Genomic DNA, 8,513 nt, shown 5'->3' on the forward strand with positions numbered 1-8,513 from the left:
ATTTTTTTTCGAAATCCTTTGTAATCGTCATCGTCGTCGTCGTCGTCGTCGTCGTCGTCGTCGTCGTTTTAATCGTCGTCGTCGTCGTCGTATTTGTCGTTAATTTTTTTTGTTACCCTCTCCTTGATACTCTTATTATCATTGTATTGACGTAAACACTTGCTGTTGTAATCTTCCTTCTACGTGAATATCAACGTTGAAAAAGGAAATACAATTAGAAATGAACTCGCAAGGACGAATCGGTCGACTCGATGATGAGTCTGAGTTGATGATGAGAACCATATGGAACCGGAGGAACCCACTGGTGCATTTTCGTGACGGCTAGATGGCTGTTCAGAAGCCATTAGATCCTCCCTTGTGGTCTCTGGGCATGGTAGATCTTCTAACTTTAGATCGAACAAATGTTTCACGTAGCACACCTTCCCATCCAATATCTGCATCTGCGAACACGTCAGATAGAAAGAGATAGTGCACGATTAGTGCGATTAATAATAATGTTGACATTTCGTTGGAAAAAAAAAAAAAAAAGAAAAGAAATAATCGTATTTCAATTGGGGGCGGGAGGAGGTGATATCCATTTCTATGTATCAGAATTGCAACATTGGTTTTCAATTTTTGTTTCTTCTTATTTTTTTTTTTTTTTTCTAACAAATAAATTAGCCTCAGTTGGGATTAAATCTTTGACGTGTTAGAAAGAAACAAAAAAGAAAAGAAAAAAGGAAAGAAAAAGTTTTATTTTATGTTATTCCAAAACAAAATGGCGGACTTGCAAACAATCGAAAAAACATATATGTAATTGTAGATTTCGTTTAGTTTGAGATTTAATGTCAAAATTGTAACACAACAATAGCAACAAAAATTTTTGATATATATCCTAAACGTTTTGAAGGTCAATAAAATTTGAAAAAATTTGCTCAATTGTGCATGTGACTGACACCTGTTGAATTCGACAATGACGTTTTGAAATCATTGTTTTAATTGGATCGAAAATTGATTATTCAAGATATGATATTTGGGATCAATTAATTGACGTTGCAAAGACACCTTCGTAAAATCGAAAAGGCAATTTAAATGAGTTATTTGGATTCTGTATTGAATATCGAATAAAAACAAAAAAAGAAAAAAAAAAAAGAAAGTAAACACATCAGCGATAAACAATTTGTACATCTTTATTGACTAAACAACGAAAACGATCCTGTAAAAAATAGGACCCAATCAATACCTTTTTTCGAAACCAAATCAATTATAATTAAATTTAAACCAATGTATGACAATGAAACCTGTGCCTTTTTCTATTGTGCATTCAATGAGAGAGAGAGAGAGAGAGAGAGAGAGAGAGAGATTATACCGTGAAATAAAATTCACTTTGAGCTGTTAAAATTGGTTAAAATGATTTTACCATTTGTTAATGTTTATTGTCAACAATTAGAACGGTTACGTAACGAATTGTTGAAAAAACATGGAGGACCGTGGTCTGATAAATAGAAAACGCGTCATACTGTAATACGATAATGTCAGAGGTCGTGCAATGAAAATAATCCAAGAAAAAGTATAAAGCAGTTTCGCTTTAAAAGAAGTTTTAATAACATACAACGTATTAATCCGATATTACCCATTTGTATTTGTAATGTTTACATTACGGTCAGAAGACTTTTATAGATAGACGAATTGAAAATTATATTAAAATTATATTAATTCAAGTAAGAGACGGCTAAATATCGCTGGTTAATGATGATGAATATAATAAAAAAAGATATATATATATATATATATATATATATATATATATATATAATATAATATAAAAAAAAATATAGAAAGGTAAGAAAAAAAAATCGAATTGACAAAAACATCTAATCTAAAAAGCTATAATAATAATAATAATAATAATAATAATAATAATAATATTGTAATAACAATTATTATTATTACATTATATTAATATATATATATATATATATATATATATATATATATATATATATATACATACATAATAATTAATAATTATATTATTTTAATAAATCTATATTATTATATTAATATGATAATAATTATTATAAGATTTAATAATAATTATTACTAAATTTAATAAAAATAATTATCATAATTATAGGATATTCTTATCTCGTATCTTTTAATATCAACAATGCTATATACTATAAAGAAACAAAGACAAGGAAAAACATCAAAGCTGATTTAAAATCACAAACAACAAAGGGACAAAATAATATTAACGTCGAGTCAAAGCAACTCCAAAATGTAATCAGCTCATTATATAGTATATACGTGACTCTCTGTCTCTCTCTCTCTCTCTCTCTCTCTTCATTTAAATAATGAAACAAGGATCAACCTAATCGCTTTTAATTCAAATTTGTTATCTTCACGTTTGCATATAAGAACCACAGAGAAAGAGAGAAAGAGAGAGAGAGAGAGAGAGAGAAAGGGAGAGGGAGAGAGAAACATCGATTAAAATTTACTTAGAAAATTTTACCTTAGGCTGAGAATTACTATCCAATTCGGAATCCTCATATTCATCACCCAAATTATCATAATTTTCATTAGCAATGTCACCTAAATAACTTTCCTCGTCTTCGTTATTTCCATTCTTCAGATTATCAGCCAAATATGTGTCTAAAACATACATACATACACACACATAAATATATATATAAATACAGATATATATATATATACATACATACATAAATGTGAACATACATATATATATATATATATATATATATATATATATATATATATATATAAGATATCTCAATATATAAGAACCTACCGAAATAAGGAAACTTATATAACAGTGGGATGAAAAGTGGGTGAGTAGGGAGGAAGAGAAGGATCGGGATGGGTAGGATAAAAAGGAGTCGAGAAGCGGTTTGTGAGAAATATTGTTTGAAACTTTGATCACCTTCGAGACCCATATATCTATCTTTCTCACTTATTTTCTCTCTCTCTCTCTCTCTCTCTCTTTCTTTTTCTTATTTTCCTTCTCTTTCTATCTTTTGACACGTAGGGTTTCATCGTTGAAAATGAAATTAGAAAATTATCAAAAGACCTTCCCGTGTTATGTTATCAGACGACAAAGAGAGAGAGAGAGAGAGAGAGAGAGAGAGAGAGAGAGAGAGAGAGAGAGAGAGAGAGAGAGAGAGAGAGAGAGAGAGAGAGAGAGAGAGAGAGAGAGAAAGAAAAAGAAGAAACGGAGATAGTGTGAGAAAAAAGATATATATATATATATATATATCGTTAAATAACTAATATATATATATTTATATAACTTCGTTAATTCAACTTGTTAACTTTAAAAGTTTTGAGGCTTTTTCCGTCGATCGTTGAATATACTTTTTATGAAAGTGCGAGAGAGAGAAAGAGAAAGAGAGAGAGAGATAAAGAATAGATTGTAAGTCAATGATGTTAAAAGCCGAAATAATAATTTATAATATTCCTACGATGATCTTTGTTCTTATATATATATATATATATATATATATATATATATATATATATATATATATATTTCTCTTTCTCTTTTCGTATGTATTAGATCTTAGACAAATAGATAGAAGAGGAAGGAATATAACAATAAGTGAAATTTACCAGGATTTCGCGCGATTTCATGCTCCTGATTTCTCTCTAGGTCGTCATTGTTGATCTTAGGTGCTGCAGTATTATTACTTTCGAGGAAGCAAGTGAGTTCCTCGAGGGCATCCTTTAACTTTGTATTCTTCGTCTCGTTCCTTAGTCCCCAAATCCATGCCAGATTGCAGTCGCATATCAGTTTGTTTCCTGTAACAATGCGAGAAACACGAAATGAGGATTATCTCTTTTTATCTATCTTTCTTCTTTTCTTTTCTTTTTTCTTTTTTCTTTTTTCTTTTTTTTTTTTTCTTTTCTCTCTCTTTTTATTAATTAAATATTCATTCGATTTGTTTGATGACGCATCGATAAGTATACGTATATCGTTCAATATTTTTCAAGATTTTATATTTGAATCAATTTCATTTGTATATTAAGATGTATCTAAATTAAGAACGATAGGATGTTTGATTTTTTATTTTAATATCATAATTTGTCACAATTTGTCGGGATTTCATGTGAAATTTTTTATAACTTTGTTATGCAAATTTTTTGATATATATATATATAATATAATTTAATACATTATTCATGGTATATTAAATTTATATATTATCATTATATTTATGCTTTATAAAATTTCGTATGAAAAAGAAATCATACTTGTCATTATAATTTATATAAATAAATTGAAAAAAATTTTATCGATTTTATTTGATCTTCTTTTTTTTTTTTTTTTTGTTTTCGTAAATATTCGTAACGAACACAATATAAATACGCGCGTAATTTATTATTTGATTTATTTAATCTATCTCCCCATAATTTCTCTCATTCTTCATTTACTTAATATTTTTACTATCGAATAATTTATATCTAATATTTAGTCGGTGTCATTCGGTCGAAATAAAAAATTTATTCTATAGTAATAACAAAAAAAAAAAAAAAAAAGAAAAAAGAAAAAGATAAAAAAAAAAAAGAAAAACAAAAAGAAAAAAGGGCAAAAAAACACTCGTCCGATAAAATAAAGTACCAGGGAGAAATTTCAACTATCAAAGGTACTTACTTTAATTCATCTTTATCTTTGGCAAATATTTGAATTGACGGATTACAGTTTCATGAAATTGCAAATGAAATAAAGAAAAAAGAATAGAAAGGAAGAAAAAGAGAGGAGAGGAAAAAAAAAGAAAATTACCGACGAACTTCGATATCCCGAGGAATTAAATTTTTCATTAGTTCAATTTCTCTTAATAAAAGTTTCATTGATCTTTAATTGGGGTTTCGATCATTACGAACAATTTATTTATCATTAATTAAAGAAGATTTATTATTATTAAATAAACGAACGGATAGATGGGAATGAATGAGTGAATGAGTTGGGTGGCTGGGTGAGGGATTGGCAGGTAAACAGGAGAAGAATAAGGAGAAAGAGGAGAAGGAGGAGGGGAAGGAGGGGGAGGAGGAGGAGGAGGAGGAGGAGGAGGAGGAGGAATAAGCGGCTTCGAATTTCTAACAAGGAACATTGTCGTCGTATTCATCGTTGTTGCTTATTTTTAATCTTTTTTTTCTTCCTTTACTTTTTCTTTTCTTTTCCTTTTTCTTCTTTTTTTTTTTTTTCTTTTCGAATCCTTCCTTATATTATTTTAATTTTTTTTTTTTTATTTTTCTTCTCACGCGCTTTTCATTTCGCCCATGTTCGAATATTCGACGTCGAACGATTTTTCCTTTAAAGTGCGAGAAGCTGATATGAAATTTTCATCCTGTTGTTCCGAACGCAATATACCGCCTCTTTTACGGGGGTGTATATATATATATATATATATATATACATAAGGCTATTTATCGTGATATATAAAAAAAAAAAAAAAAAAAGAAAAAAAAATATTAAAAAAAGAGAAAAAGAAAGGGAGAGAAATGTACAAATATAAAAAAAATATATATGTATATATATAAATAGATATAAGTGAGACAGAGAGAAAGGGAGAGAGAGAGAGAGAGAGAGAGAGAGAGAGAGAGAGAGAAGGGGGAAAGAATATAAAAGAGAGAGAGAGAGAGAGAAACTAGAAAAGGAATCAAATGGAGAATAGAATGATCTAATTGTTATATTTAAAGTATTATACTATATCCATAATATTTATAAATGAAGTGACATAATATATTTCGGATAAAATTTAATACAATGTAGATCTTTGAAATGATAATAAAATGAGATATAGAAAAAGATTTTTGGCTAATATTAAATTGTGATATTTCACAAAAGTTTATTACGTTTATTTGTCTAATAAAGAAACTAGTGAGTGAGAGACAGATAGAGAGAAAGAGAGAGAGTGAGAGAGAGAGAGAGAGAGAGACAGACAGAGAGACAGAGAGAATGTGTTTTCTTAGAATAAATGAAATTCGTTTACAATCCAAGAATGTATTTGATCGACGAAAGTATGAAACTACATGGCAGTTAATAACAAGGTCGTTTGTCTGCTACGGTTCAACGACAACTGACCAAACAATATCGTTCGGAGATGTTTATACGGGTGAGTAAATCTTCGGATAGAAGGGAAGAGAAGATTATCCAATGTCAATGAACTCTCTACATTTTTCATATACACGGTGGGACAATAACTTTGATCAATTTCAACGTCCTATTGTTTCCATTTAGATATATCGATAAAATTTCTTTTCTTTTTTTTTTTTTTTTTTTTTAAGAGAGAGGAGGAGGAGGGGAGAGTAGGGATGACTTAAGAAAGTCGTACGGTTATGATGATTATTTTTTTTTCTTTTTTAATATCATATCTTTCTCAAAATTTATAATAACAAAATTAGAAATATAATATAAATCGTCATATAAATTATATGGACTTTTTTGCGACTGTTCGTTTTATTTGTTCAAATACATATATATATATATATATATGTGTGTATGTATATGTACATGTATGGTATGTACATATGTATGTACATAAATCTTAAGAAATTGTTTCAAACGAAATTTTGCAAATTCAAACGACACATATGTAAGTACGTTTTTATCGGTTTTCGCATAAATCCTTTTTCCTTTTTTTCTCTTTCTTTCTTTCTTTCTTTTCTTTTTTTTTTTTCTTTTTCTTCTTTTTTTTTTTTTTTTTTCTTCGCCCGTTACCTTTACAAGGAGAAATCGCTTTTTGATGCGACCTTAAAAGCGAAGAAGATTTTCGCGTAAATCTTTCAGCATTGCCTTCAGGCTCGATTTTAGAAAAGAAATTTTCTCTCAACGCTCTCTATCGATCTATATATAGATATATATATATGTATATATATATACACATACATACATACTTATTGGTGTTTCTTATACATGGTGTTACCATATAATTTAAGCCATATAAAATAACTTCCCTTCTTTTCTAATGACATACATGTAATACATATATATATACATCTAAAGGACAAAAATTATTTTCCTTTTAAGAAAGTTGCAAATATTATCATCATTACTATTATTATTATTATTATTTTTTTTTTTTTTTATTATTATATTAATATTATAGTATAACATTATCCGATCCCACCAAATTTCAGTCCGTAAACACCTTGTATATATATATATATATATATATATATATATATATATATATATATATAAAGAAATAATTAAGATATACATAATTAAGAGAACAATTAACTATTGTTATTAGATTCAATTTCAATTCAATTTTGTTAAATTAGAGATTTAAATTATTTTAATCAATTATCGACAAATTTAAAACTATCGAATAAAATTGGACACCCTATATAAATTCTTGAATACCCTTAGATGGTAGATTTATCTCTCCTTTCCTCTCTCTCTCTCTCTCTCTCTCTTTTTCTCGTCAAATTCGTCTCACTTGAAATCCTCCAGGATTCGTCCTAGGTTATTCTTAATTTAAATGATATTTCTCTCTCTCTCTCTCTCTCTTTCTTTCTCTTTCTCTCTCTCTCTCTCTCTCTCTTTCTCTCTTGTATAAATGTGAATAATTTAGAAACGATAACGAAGAACGTGTAGACGTTGAGTTAGTAAGAAGGACGTCGACGGGCGTAACAACGTGGCTATTTTAATTAGTCGTTTAATAATATATTCCGGAGAGGTAGCTCCCTTGCAGTCGACCAATGACCCTTACCCTTATACCCTTATACCTTTATATCCCTTTCTCTTCGTTACACCCTTACCCTTACCTCCAACTTAACCCCACCCAAATCCCTACTCCAACCCTATCCTATCCCAGCCTGCATATTCCTCTTTCTCTATTCGTTTCTTCCTCACCCTTAAACATTTCACGTTTTCCTCATAGTCATAGCTAAACGTAATATATGAGCGAATCTTATAATTAAGGATATTCAAGGGACATTGGACTTTCCTGGTTTCATAATAAAATTTACGTAATCGACGATGATTGCAATAAAATTTTATTTTGACATTTTCTATAGTCATCTGAAAATACAAGATTTTCTCTCATCTCTTTCTATTAGTTTTATATATATATCGTTGATATTATATTTATATGTATCTGGTCGAATGCGTATGTTGTTAGAATTTTCTATTTTTTTTGTTTTTTTTTTTCTTTTTTTGTTTTTAATTATACTTTTTTTTTTTTTTTTTTTTTTTAATTTTAAATCATATATTATCAATAAATTTAATTAATTTTTAAAGAAAAATTAAATTTTAAATGTTTTAATAAATTTTTTATTAATAAAAATTAAAAATTTATTTATTATAAAAATATATTATATATTAATTATTATTTATAATTATTATTTATTTATTAATTATTATTTATATATAAATTTATTTTTATACAAATATATATATAATATACTATATATCTATATATGTACTATAAATTAACCTTATATATAATTTTGTTTTATATATATATATATCACGATTTCTATACATACAACGAAAAAAATGTTTT

This window comes from Vespa velutina, chromosome 20, assembly GCF_912470025.1.
Source record: "Vespa velutina chromosome 20, iVesVel2.1, whole genome shotgun sequence".
Taxonomy (NCBI): Eukaryota; Metazoa; Arthropoda; class Insecta; order Hymenoptera; family Vespidae; genus Vespa; species Vespa velutina.